Genomic DNA, 14,688 nt, shown 5'->3' with positions numbered 1-14,688 from the left:
GTGGATAAATTATTAAAAATTTGCTGGATTTTTTATTTTTTTTGCAAAGGTTCTAGTTTGCAGTTAATGATTCCCCTCCATTCTCTCCCGATGGGTATAGTTTGTAATTTTCTTGAATATAAAAGCTGCATTATTCATGTGTATCGGCAGACCACATCTATTAATTATGTCTTTCTTTTTAGGTGCTTACATTTTTACAATGATATGTTTTTTTCCTGCCTAAAAGAGGACCGATAACTACATTGGATGTAACGGAGTGCCCCTACAGAAAGGTTAAATATCACTTTAAAAGTTTCAATGGTTCATTGGAACATTAGTTTAAAAAAAAATAAAGGCACAAAAGCAAAGAACAGAGAAGAAAAGAGAGAAAAAGAACAGAGATATAGAAGTTGAGAAACAGAGATGTAAATGCCCCTGTTTAGTAATTTATAGATGTGGGAATTGAGTGAGACTCTCTACAGAGTCATAAACTATTGATGTGTCTAATCTTTTAGATCCTGCCAACATAATAATCATGATCTGGATGACAGTGAGAGGCAGAGCCACACCCACTTCCTCCCCTCACCCCCACAACAAACACACACACACACACACACACACGCTCCTCCACCAATTCTGTTGTGCCTCTGACTCTCCATTAAAACACAAGCTTTGCTCTGTTAAAAGCCAAGCTTTGCAAACACTACACATTTCTAGTAAGGTCAATAAACACTCCACTCCACGTTAGCTGCACAAATGTCCTGTGGCATTAACCATTTGCAGTGTTTATTCGTTAAAACTTAGTCGTTTCACATTGGAGTTTGCGGCGCGCTCTAATGAGTTACTCCTATACAATGACTTTTAAATAAAGTTAACTCAGCCAAAGTATGTATCATGACTGCCCATAGGAAAGAAAAACACAAATGAGACGTCAGATTTTGCTTAATTCTCTTGCTTTTTACTGAGAAAAAGACCAGTTCTAGTTTCAGAAGGCATCTGAATAAAGTGTGTGATTACAGTATGAGCTATTTTTTTCAGAACATTAACCGCACTTTCATTTTATTTTAGGAGAAACATCTGAAAAATATAGGTGATGCAGTACCTAAATGAAACAAAACCCTTCCTTTGGGTGTGTACAAATATTTTTGTCAATAAGGAGGATGAGAGAAATAGATTTTATGTAAGAGAAAAACAATACACTTCAACTGCATTAATGCTTTTTCTCACAATATATTCCCTCCTGATTGAAGAGGTTGTCTGGTCGAGTGCTTCAAACGACTGCTAAAGTGTGTGATTGGTTTTAATGGTTTCAACCCAAGTTTTTCTCTAGCAGTCACAATCAGAAGGAAGCAGTGTTGTCGACCATTATGTCAGAGATTTGGCTTGCATCATTTCTAAGGACATCTATAATAAAAAGAGCCATAAATTATAGAGAGTAGTTTACATCTCGTAGCTGGAAGGTCCCCTGTGGGGTTCAGCAAGGAGAGCATCAGTCTGCAAAACAAATGAAATGCTTGGTCTTTAACATTTGACATCAGCCATTAATTATTGACCGACAATTATGCACTATTGTTACAGTATCTACGATCACGTGAGCACACGCTGCCTTGGAGAAACATGTCTGAATTGGTGTTGTTTGCTGTCCGTGTGTCTTTGCTGTGGGCCTCTTTGACATGTTCAGTCTTGTCCATCAGACAGAGGGACTGAAGGTCATTCATGATTCTGACAGAGTCTGATCAGTTTGGTGTCTGAGTCACACGTAGACTGTAGTTTTAGCATCACTGCAGGCTATGAGTTCCTCAGAATGGGCACGTTTTTGTCCTGCCTTTGCATCTGTCTGTCCGTCCGTCCATCTTATATTCATATCATTTTCAATGTCATGTATTTTATTCAGCATTAACTTTTTAACTGTAGCTAAGCGGTTCATTTTACAGGTGATCAGCCTTTTTTCAGATCAAGTGGGTCAGTTCTCAGCAGACTGGATTATCTGAATCAATTCTTTATTATCTTTCTTTTTCTAAAACGTTAGTGCATTGTTTCTCATATTTTTATCCACAGTGTTTTAATTTGTATGTTTTATAATTAATTATAATAATTCTCTATGCTCTTGATGCATCTTCTCTAACTATTCTTCTGTTCTGAATATGAGCAGAAGGTTTTTGTAGTGTATAAGCTGAAAAATTACTGATCATGTTCTATAATTGTGGTAAATGGAAAACTTAAATAGACACTAGATAATTTGCGGCGTCGGCCTATTTGTCAATAAAGTATTTTTAATGTTTAGAGGCCATAATTAAATTATGAAAATAAAATAAATTTTAAAAAATCAATTGAAAAGAGGTATCAGTGTAAATATCAGTGATAATGGAATCAGGCCGAGAATAATTTGAGAATAAAATCTATAGCATGCTTTTCACAGGTGAAGTGTTTTATAATTAGCTGTAGAAACCTAAATGCATGAAAAATTAAAATCAAGCATCATGACCTGAATTATTAACTGTTAGTTTTGTAAATACAGTAGCTGTTTTATACTCGATGTAAGATGAGAGCAATATGACACCCTCCCAAGGTCTCTTTTTCCCCCTGTCTTTCTTTTTCTGTTTTTCATCTCTCTGAAACATAATGGAAACTCTTTTCTACACAGTAATTATATGATTTGCTCTGCTAAGGCCTGTGTGTTATTGTCTATTAATGGACAGACAAATTATATAAATGCATCTCAGAAATAATGGTCTACAATGGCTGATGCATGTAATAGCCGTCAGTGTGGCAGCCCAGCGGCTCGTCGTGAGGGAGCAATACAATGTTCCCCAGCTCGAACAACGCCGGACGACTACCTCTGAACCCACATTACTCATCTGCTGATAAAGATAGGGGGATATAGAGACAAGATAGGGAGGGGACGAGGGATGCGCTTACACACAGGGTTCAGACCTTTGTTTTTATCTATATTTTATTTAGCCTTTGTTTGCAAAATGCCAAATGAAATATGCATAGTCTGCTTGAGATCTTAAAGTTTAATGGAGGACTTGGGGGTGGGGGCTTCAAGCAGGAGTGTGAGAGGGTAAATCAAATGGACAAATATGAGAGTGACGGACTTACATTTTATGGATACAGGAAGACTAAACAGAGAGGGACAGGATATGGATGGATGAATATCTTGTAGCCTAATGAATAGTGAGAGAGTGCTAGTTAAAGGGATGGTTCATTTAAAAATGGTAATTCTGTCATCATTACTCACCCTCATGTCGTTCCAAACCTGTATTGCTTTTATTCTTCTGTGGAACACAAAATAAGATGAAAAATGATTTTGAAAAACAGTTTTTGTCCATACAATGAAAGTCATTGGGGTACAAAATTTTCACTGAAAAATAAAAAAATAAAAAAATCACAAATGTAATAGCCGTCAGTGTGGCAGTCAGCGGCTCGTCGTGAGGGAGCAATTCAATGTTCCACAGAAGATTTTACAGTCATACAGGTTTGGATCGACGTGAGGGTGGGTAAGTATTGACAGAAGATTCATTTTTGGGTGAACTATCCATTTAATGACTTATAAAGGGTGATTTATGGAGAAATCATCATGCTTAGTCCTGGATTTGGTCATACTAATGATAGCTGGTGATAATGTGAAGGCTTTGATGCAACCTGTCATACAATTAAAGTCAGTGATGGGTAACTGATTACATGCAATCTGGATACCGTAATCAGATTACAAATATGAAGTACTTGTAATTAGATTATATTACATTTTAATCAGACTACAGTTACTTTTTTATTGATTACATGATATGTTATTTTCACAATGGCAGTCAATTATTCATAATTCATTGATTCTCCCTACTACTTTTTTTTATCTTTTAAATTTTCACTTCTAAAAAAGCCTACTGCTTTCAATAATAAGTCAATAATAATGAAATAATAAAATTAAGTTCACAGTTCTCTGATGTCGGTTAATGGTCACATGACATGGTCAGATAACATATTTCATCTTTGTTTTTATTTTAAAATCATTTATTTTAATAGAAAATATATATATATGATTTAATTACTTAGTAGCTTTTCATTAAACTCACGAACCCCAGATTGGGAAACCCTGATGTGATGTAATATTTAATGCACTTCATGTTGTTGATAATATATTTTCTTTCTCTTTGTATTTTTATATCAAGATTATCCGAGTAATCTAAAAGTAATCAGTAGTCAGATTATATTACCTTAAATGTGTAACGTAATGGATTACGTTACTAACTATAATTTTTGTCATGTAATTTGGAATCAGTAACCGACTACAGTTTGTAAGTAATCTACCCAGCACTGATTATTGCTATATTAAGAACAAATGAGGCATACGGTCAGGTGTAGTCATTTATGTGGGTATTAATCAGACTGGGCATATAAGGTTCTAGTTTTTATACTTCCTCCTCCTTACAAATTTTACAACAGAGTCATTTTTGCTCTAGGCTTTGCATGCATGACCAAGCATGCCTGCTGCAAAAGAGAGTGGATGCTCGTAGCTCATTGTAATCTATAATTAAACCTGGCGCTAACAGCTAAGCTCTAAACCTACACATGGATCCGCTAACGGCTAGCTACCCGGCAACTGCGCTACCGTAGAAGTTGCATGATGGGACCTGACAGCACCGCCCGGGGGTTCCCCTGAGAAGGTGGAGCTTAAGAAGGTGGCAGCAGGGAAGGGCAGGGAGTTTGAGACAAGCAGCCAGACTTCCTTTTAAAGAATGGGAGTGTATAAGGAATTTTGAGTTGATCACAGACCACATATGGAATACAAAACAAAACAAAAAGCATTTTGCACAAAGTCATGCGAAAAAGTTATGTGTGAAACTGCTTAATTATCATCACTGATGTGTGCACTCAGATGGAATGGAAATATTAAATAATCAACATACAGACAGAAAATTACAGGAGAATATTGTCTCAAAGAAACATGCAGCATGCAGTCCTCGTGTGTTAATGTGCTTTGACAGGTCATGGAGGGCCTTTTTTCCCTTCAGCTGTTTCTCTATAACATTTGCATTTGAGTCATGGTTTCGGCACTGTGCCAGGTCAGACGCTCCTTTAACAATGTGGTCAACACCAGGTTACAAAAGGCATGGAATCATGAGACATTAGGTAATATTATATATATTATATACACATAGATTTAAACTGATGTGGACATGTTGGACCTTGTCACTTCTTGGTTATGCTGCAGTAAGAGGGTGAAAGGTCACTTAGGGTTTTTCCATTAGTGTAAAAAACAGTGTCTGATAGCCATGAATAAAATATCGTAAAGTATGCCAGACTGTAGCTTTTACCATCTCAACCCATGAGAGACGAGAAAGAGTGAGAGAGCAAGTGAGAAAGCGAGAAAGATAGAAATGGTGGATAACACATGAAAATCAACTTTTGAATCACATTTTCTACTCATCACATATTTTTCACAATAAAGAACATTTGTGGTTTGGGATCATGTGATTATTTGATGTGATTATTAAGCTGTTTTTCCTGTGGAAACTTTTGGCTGATCCCAACATTTGGAGATGATTTCAGGTTTTACTATCCTTATTTGGTCCCCATAACGAATGCAAAACCTGACCCCACAGACATGCTTTAAGTGATGTACGGTTTTATCCTTTGCATAAATGAATACTTTAGTGTTATAGTTAGAAACTAGGCTGCGTTGCTAGGCAGATTGGGCCACCAGATTTCACCTACACTCACTGAATATTAGCTGTGAATATGAGCGCTATTGTACACTCGCTGTCCGCAGATTATTTTGTGGGTGAAGAGAATACATGTTGCATGCGCTAACTGCACTGACTGAGTTTACAGACTGATATTAGGTGTGACAAGCTTTGACGGACAGAGCATGATGACAATAATGGATGGAGCTATCTAAGCTAGTGATGATGGATTTAAACAAGACAGTCAGTTAGCTATTAATGCTTATTGAGAATGGGCTTACCCAGAAAGTATAGCTCTGTTATACTTAGCCTGTATGTTTAGTTTTCCCAGCCCATTTTTCACCTTTTTTGACCACAATTAAAATCAAATACAGATGAAAAGTTTGCGTACATTTCTGCTGCGCTGTCAATGTTAGTGTGAGTTTAAGAGATACACAAGCATATTGCAAATGCTCACCTTGGGCATCAGAGGAGGGTGTGTGTGTGTTCAAAACTGCACAGAAACTGTCAACAAATCTGGCATGCATATTTGCCAGCATAGCAAATTTCAATGGCTGTTTTCTAAGCTGTTAATGATTAAGACCGCAGGACACCGCACCCTAATGTAAATATCACATGGCATTTTAATGACATTTTGGCAAATCAGACACTTCAAGCAGTTTGCATGAAGGCTTGTCAGATATTTTACTCTTTTGCGTGCTAGTGTGTGTGAGCACAGTTAGCAGCAGAGTTTTGACTGTGCTGGTCAATGTGCACAATTCTGTGACTTCATGCCCTGAAGACTGAGTCTAGACACGAGCCAGCCAAGCTGCCCTGATGACCTACATCCCACTATTACAGACATCATTCCATTCACAGAGAGAGAGAGAGAGAGAGGGAGGGGTGGGGGGGGAGATAGATGGGGAACATGTGAGAGTGTGGAGGGAGAAAGGACAGAGTGAGTTGGGGAGGAAGCATAACAAAGATGTGGAATATAAAAGAGAAAACAAACAGAGAGATGTAGAGTTTGTTCACAGATAAGGAGGTGATATGGGTTGTTTAGGGTAGTTTTAACTAGAAACGGAATGCAAGAACAATTAATGGACTAAATAAATAAATAAATAAAATTCACATATCTTTAACAACCTGTACACTGTAAAACCCAACAAGTTAAGGCAGGCTCACACTACATGACTTTTGACTGGATTTTTCTGTCGCAGACAGATATCCAAGATCTGAAAAAAAACCCAGATCGTGGCCAAACCGGTGCTCGGGTCGCTGATGCTCGTCAGATATGAGCAGGTCAGCGACGTGATCTGAGCCTGTCTCGAGCAGTCAAAGATGTTCATGAAACAACATGGCAAACTGCTCATGTACCTTAATGTACAAGAATGCAAGGTGACAATTTGATAATAATTGTTTACACTAATAAACTAACAAGAAATATATTTTTATCTTTGCTCTATATTTAACATTATATTATATTTTATTTACCATCAGTTTTTGCTGAACAGATATGGACAGCCAGCCTGTGTGTATTTCTGCCCAATTTTCTTTTTTTGTCTCATCTTTTTTTATGCACATATTACTTGGGCAGCGAGTATGAGGGTCTCGCGTGAATTCATGTGAGAAAACGTTTTTTCTTTGTTGGTCTAGGGCTGCCTCTTGGCCAAAGATCTTATAGTTTGTACACCTTATCGCCGTTGTGTTGTGTAGTATGAGTGCTGCTAAGACAAGACGATGACAGACGACAAGAAAACTTGTTGTATAGTGTGAGCACCATGGCGACTCATCATAGTTCTGTATAGTGTGAGCTTGCTTTAACTCAAACCATTTGAGGAAACCGATTGCCTCAAACCATTTAAGTTTAAAAACGAATATTTATGAGTACTGTGAAATCACTCCGTTTGAGTCCACATACTATTAAATTATAATTCCACCTAAATACTTTCTGTAGCTGAAACTTAATTAAATTGTATAAAACTATTAAAATCAAAATCTTTAAGTTAACTCAAATCTTTTACTGTTAACTTAGTAACAGCACAAGCACACCTGCATGTACTAAAGTAATTAACAAAGAGACAATTGTTGTCCTGATGTGCACAGCTATTCCTTTTTAAATAAAGCAACACATATTCTTAATGGTATTTGGCCAATCCTTGACCCAACCACAGGCTCCATTCTACACCACAATGTAAAACTCAGGCATATCAGAAACCCTTTTAAATTCCAATCATAACAACATTAAAAACTAACAGATCACCCCCTTTATATTGCAAAATACATAAAATAACTCTCCTTTAACTGTCAGAAGCAAAGCATGCTGGGAATTAGAAATCAGCTGTGACCCATTCCATTTAATTTTGTTGCTTAATATAATAAGGTATTAAGTTCACATAACCTTTTCCCTAATACAGTGGACTTTAAGTAATATTTGAGTAAAATGAACTAGTTTCATATAGTAAATTTGACTGTTTTACAGTGTGTGGCTTTCTTGATTCTTTTATTTTAATAGAATACAAAAAGAGAAGCTGCTCTTTTCCATACAATGAGAGTGAATAGGGACTACGGCTGTCCCCTTAAATATAGCATGGAATATAGTGCACAAGTAGTTTAGACTACATTTATGATGGATTTATGGTGCTTTTTTTTGTCCTTTTTGAAGCTTGACCACCCCAGTCTCCATCCACTATCAATGTATGAAAGAGTTAATTATGGCAGGATTTTTTTATAATTTACTCATGGTTGTTTGGGTGAACTGTCCTTTTAAGAATCAAGCATCCAGACCGAAGGCATTGCATAGAATATAAAAAAATGACACAACAGAAAATACAACAGCCTAACCCTTGTTTGGAGGAAGCAAACAGATTAGGGGGGAAATGCACTTCAAGTCACATGACCTATTAAGTTCAAACATATAGTCTAAAGAGCACATATTTCACCCGTGTTTTTCAGATGAGGATAAAGGAGCCAGACTGAGACTGTCAAAGAAATTTCACTTTTCTGCATTCAGTTTCTCTACGTATTGAATGAGTCAGTTGGAGTGTGCTAATGTGTATTTGTCTGTGTCTGTGCGTGCTTGCGCGAATGAGTGTGTGCATGTGTAAAAAAATATGTTTTTGAGCTCAGACAGCATACAGAATTAGACAAAAGTGTGTGTGGTTTTGAGGCATACATTAAAGCAGACATAATACCACAGAAATAAAGGCTTATATCCCCTACATATGGAGCTGTGTTTCCCCCTACCCCCCGACCCATTTCCTCCTCCCACAAATACAAATTATCAGACATAAGAGACAGACAATAAGAGACATTGGAAGATTATGAGAGCGTTTGCACTTGAAAAATAATTTCGTATGATGCCGCAAATTTGTTTATTTCAGTTATCAAGCCATTTGTCATGTTTGCAATATCAAAAATGTCAAATTTGCTGTTGTTGTTCAAGTGAATCAGCTATACACATGTGTGTATAGTTTGTTTCAATAAGAAAGCTGAGGAATTTTCTCCATCCCTTTATTATCACTCTACCTCCCCCTCCTCTCCCACATACACACACAGTTGTTAGAGTTGTTGCAACTACTTAATCCTCAAGATTAACAGTTTTTCTTCAGCTGAAACAAAGACAAATTGACATGACAAATGATCTGCCTGGCAGTCAGCGTTACAGAGAGGAAAGAGGAATCAGGTAAAGACAGAAATACATAAATGAATACACTACCGTTCAAAAGATTTTTAAATGTTTTGGAGAGAATTCACATATACTCACCAAGGCTGCATTTATTTAATCAGATATATAGTATAAAAGCAATATTGTGAAATATTAGTACAACTGTTTTCTATTTTTATATAATTAAAAATGTGATTTATTCCTTTGTTGAAAAAGCTGAATTTTCAGTAGCACATTATTCCAGTCTTTAGTGTTTGGTGCTCAATAAACATTTCTTATTATTATCAATGTTGAAAACTGCTTAATATTTTTGTGAAAACCATGACACATTTTTTTCAGGATTCTATGAATAGAAAATTCAAAAGAGCATTATTTTGACACATATGATCCATTTAATGTGCCCATGCTGTATAAAATATTACTTTTAACACTGTAGTGTACATTGACTCCAAAAAGTTTTTGGACATTTTAAAAATCTGCTAGGACACCTGTGTAAACACAAAATGACTTCATACATCCACTGAAGTCACAGCTGGTTATAGCGAAAAAAATTCTGCGAAAAGCTCTAGCATCATTTGTTTGCAGATGCCTCTTGATTTGATATTCAGACATTTTAAGTCTGGATTAAGTGTCCAAATATAACCCCTGCAATTGCTCTAAACCAGTCAGTTTATCAGAAAGACTTTTCCCAAGGCAAAAAAAAAAAAAATTCAATCCGTCTATTATCTGTGTGTCTGTCTGCATGTTTACATGCTTGTGTTTTCAGCATCATCTAATTGTGTATAAAAGATCATTATCACCCAGCAGATTATAATATTCCTACAGCCATCATACGCTAAACTGCTTATATACATAATCTTGGATGTGTGCGGTAAGAATTGTTGCCTGTTGTGAGATGTTGTAATGGTCGAGTGCCCTCTAATCCCTCTCCTAGACTCAGGATTAAGCCAGCCAGGGCCGAGAGGGAGGGTGGAGTTAAAAACAGAAGGTCTCATCACCCCCCATCACTGTCATTAGAAACACACACATGGCACACACCAGTCCCCCTCAAACTCCTCAGCGAACACTTGCACACTATACAGTTCTAGTGAAGATTAAATTGCAATTGCTGACTGGGCAGACACTAAGAGGATATAGCAAGACCCCAGCCCCTGGTGCCCACGTGATTTCTGATAGGGTTCAGGGATGATGCCAATGGGTCAGAGGGCAACTTTCTTGAGTGCTGTATGGAGATGACAAATTGTGACATGATATAACAGATTTTTCAAGAAGATGTTTCTTCAGTCACAGTTTTCAGAGAGTGTGAGAGTTGTTCTACGGTTGCATCACTAACATATTCCTCGCTTTTCTGGCATCTATATCAAGGATGATAAAAGCAAGCCACCCTCATCCTCTTCCTATGGCTCTCCGAGACTCAGACTCCCTTGAGAAGCCCCATAATCCCCCAACGGTCCAAGCTGTCAGCGGCACTCGGATGTTTGCTACAGTAAACATGTCTCTGTTTGTGCGTTTATGAGTCTGGTCCCCCCACAGCCCTATAAGCATCCTGACACTACTGTAATTTCTCCTCAACACTGGCAACAAGTTCCCCTTTGTTTCACGTTTGGCTCGTGAGGCAAGCTGTCTGTAAGCCTTTCTATACTCTCCCAGACGAACAATAGGTAAGCTATGCAGCCTCTCTTTTGTCTCTGTCTGTGCTCTTGTATTGTAATGCTACTTTATTTGTCCGCATAGCCTAACTCTCAGCTTGCACAGGCAAGATGCCCATCAATTCATTAACTTAATCTGTTTTTCATGAGCGAGTGAAGGAAGGCGGGAGGGAGGGAAGGAGTGCTGGAATCCGTAACGGTGTTGTGTTTTGTTTAAAATCATGCCAGGAGATTTGGATTGGTCATCGGCCAAACGTAGCCAGGAACGTGTTGAGTTGAACGGTGACAATCTGTGGAACTAACAAATGAGAGATAAATGGCAGACATCAAAGTGAAGAATGGGATGTTAAAACGCAGGGAGACTCTTTGAAAATGTGCACACGACAGCAAGTTGCTCATCAGAGAAGAGAGAGAAACTTAGTCTCACTCCAGACAGCCAGTAGCGTGTGTGTGTGTGTGTGTGTGTGTGTATTGTGTGTTCGTGTATATTGCATCAGTGGATCAAGTGAATAATTCAGCTACTGCAGGCGTATGTTCCATTACCTCAACCCCTCTGACTTCAGTCTTCAGCCCCTGAGGTGACTGTACTGCAGCCATTAGCTTCTCCTCATCAGACACTTCCTCTTTAGGGTGTAGAGAGGTGAAGGTCTTCTCCATTAGATCCGTCCCTTTAGATTCATAAATTCGAAAAAAGGCCAATTTGCGATAATGGTCCCTTAAAAATGATTGCGCAAATCAAGTATGTAGGTGTGAATTATTAACGGCGAGTTATGTCCGTGGATGAATAAGGAATGTTAAGTTAAGGGTGTATATCTGTGGCAGACTAAGAAGTTCTGAGAAGTGTCGATTTGTTTGAACTTGGCTTATGTAGGACACGGAGGTCACGCTTTGACACAGAATCCGGTCGCTTCGGGTGACTCTAACTGCAACAAATGAGGATCTGAATTGGAATGGGATTTTAGACCTACAACTAAATTGCACTCCGTGTCGGAGTCCTCATCACCTTGTCTGAGTTTATTTTGCAATAATGACTGTGGCTGACTATACATTATGCCAAATATTTCACATCTACTCACCAAATGAATAAAAACATGGACATGAAATATAAGTTATATAATAATCTTACCTGTATAGTCAATTATCTTAAAGCTTCTGCTATGAAAACATATAAGATACAAAACAATCGGCCAACAAACAAGATGAACATCGCTACAATATTACCGTAATATTAATACTGAAGTCCTCCAAAGTCATTTTCAATAGATAACTGAGACACAATAGTTGCATTTGTATGAAACGAGACGAGAGTCCACAGTGTGATACGGAGAGTCTTGAAAGTTGCGCCACTATCTGCAAAAGTGGCCTGATACACTGAGTAGCCATGGATGATGCAGCGGATCTCTAGACGGCACAATTGACCAATTAGAATCAAGTATTCTGGAGAGACGCATAATCAGGTGAGTAGCCTACATTTCAGAGCAACATTTTAAAGAACCTTTTCCTCATTCATGCATCATTGTTTTAGCCAGTTTCTGACAGTCTTAATACCAGAAGCTGTTCAGACATTTATCACTGTAAGAATTAGATGATGTACAGTAGTAGCTGGACTTGTGTTAGTAGTGGTGTTTTCAAAGGCAAGAGTTTTAAAAGCAGTGTTTTGTACAAAAGTCTCTCTCAACCTATCCGACATCAACATTTATTAGGCTCTGAAAACTAAATCAGCAGGAGAAATTATTTTGAGAGTTTGCCTCAGGGCATATGAGGATATTCTAATGTGTCATACAAAAAACCAATGTAACATTAGATTCAATATCTTAATAGCTTTGTTAGAAGAGAGTGAAAAAAAGGAAATCATGGATTAAGAAAAAAATCCAATTAAAATCAACTGATTGGCAGTCTTCTGTACTATGTTGATGGGAAGGCAGTTATATTTTGCACGATTGGTCTTATTAAGAGCTTTGATGAGAAATCTGCTTATTACTTGCTGATACAGATGAGATGGGCTCCAACTTTATTAGTCTCGCAATAAAATTATAATACAGTCCCTTTGGCTTTATTTGGGTAATTTTGACAACCAACTGAAATGATTTCATATACTAGATCTGATCATTTATTAGTGTGCAAAACTTAGACTGTCTAATTATATTAAATTTTACTAATATTTTTGATAAGTAAGCTATCAAGGTTTATAGTGTAATTATGTATGGAAAAAAGGTACAGTATTCACTCTGTTGACTATGAGGAAATCACAGCATTTCTATAAAACAGTGTAGTACAAAGAACAAAATTGTGGAAAAGAAACAGTATAGATTGAATTATTTGTGTGTACATGTGTGCATCAAAGAATGTGTGTGTGTGTAGAGAAGTTAGTGATCTTTTCCACTGCCATTTTTCAAGGTGACACGACTCGGCTCCTTCAGGGCTTTCTTTCCAATTCTTTTTGGGATTGAAATTATGATGAAGTAATTTTTTCCCAGAAAATTGCCTCTGTCACTTGTGGTATCTTTCTGTAAATTTCTCAAGTGTATTTTTCCCCCCTCTCTCTCTCTCTCTCTCTCTCTCTCGACTCATTACCACAGCAAGGATTTCGTCTGAGATTCAGCATGTTGACATTTCACATGTAGATTTGCAAGGGGAGACAATTATTGAGTGAACTCTGATCTATTTACCTATGTTGATCAGTGATAAGAGATTCAAACACAAACTCACCTTACGTATATTAATAAGCATCATGTTCTGCAGGCCTATATAATACTAAATCAATTTCCCAGTAAAACATTCTCTTTTTAAAAAAACACCTGCTTGTTTCCAGAGTACAATATAAAGGCATGTGTCATTTGAGAGTTAAGGGGAATCCCTTTGAGAAATAGTGCCCTAATTTTTATTTTCAATGGAAAGTTATCCAATTATATTTAAGTTAACTTTCTGATGGTCGATTCAAGGACAAAGGAGTTGCACAAATATGCTTTAACCTTAAAACCATGGAGATCTATCAACTCATTTAATGCTTCTATCTTTAGACCTCTGTCTTCTCTCGAAAATAATGACTAACAGTGAAGTGGCCCGACCAACAGTCCAGTTAGAGGAGAACAATGCACTTATGTGAAATAACATCACAATTTAGACGTTCTTGGGCTATTCTGTTTGACAGCAGTATGTCATAAAAGTAGACAAATGCAATGGAATAAAAAGAAGAGAATACACAAGCTTTTCACAACAAGCATGAATACATAGTGCTACGCTTTCTTAAGCCTTTGTAGTGCCAAAAATATTTACCTTTACTTTGATTGGTTTTTAGACGCCATATGGCTGCATCCGTCTTTGGATCATTCATTTATTCCTGTAGGTCTGCTGTGAATCTGCAGCTCTGTAAAATATAATACAGTTCATAAGGTGAGTGCCAGAATGATTTTTAATTCTGTTTATGATCAAATTATTGCATGTTGATTTCACAAAAGACGCGCACTTTAACCTATCAATTCCACTTCACAGGTTACATGAATTTCTTTTTGCAACACTCAGCCCTTTCCTGAATAGCCAGGAAAAGCTTTTTGTTCAACAACAGTGCTGTCACTCCAGGACAGTGCTTTACAATCTCCAATGGACTGGTCTAGTTTTATTGTCATGCTTGCTTTTTGTCATTACATCACAATTATGAGTTTGTTCATATAGGGGAAATGGAAAATAAAAAAGGGGGAAGGAAATGTAGGTCAGTGGTGATGTGCTCTGG

This window comes from Abramis brama (assembly GCF_963993115.1).
Source record: "Abramis brama genome assembly, chromosome: 5".
In the NCBI taxonomy this organism is placed as follows: domain Eukaryota; kingdom Metazoa; phylum Chordata; class Actinopteri; order Cypriniformes; family Leuciscidae; genus Abramis; species Abramis brama.
Note: the sequence above shows the minus strand (reverse complement) of the source record.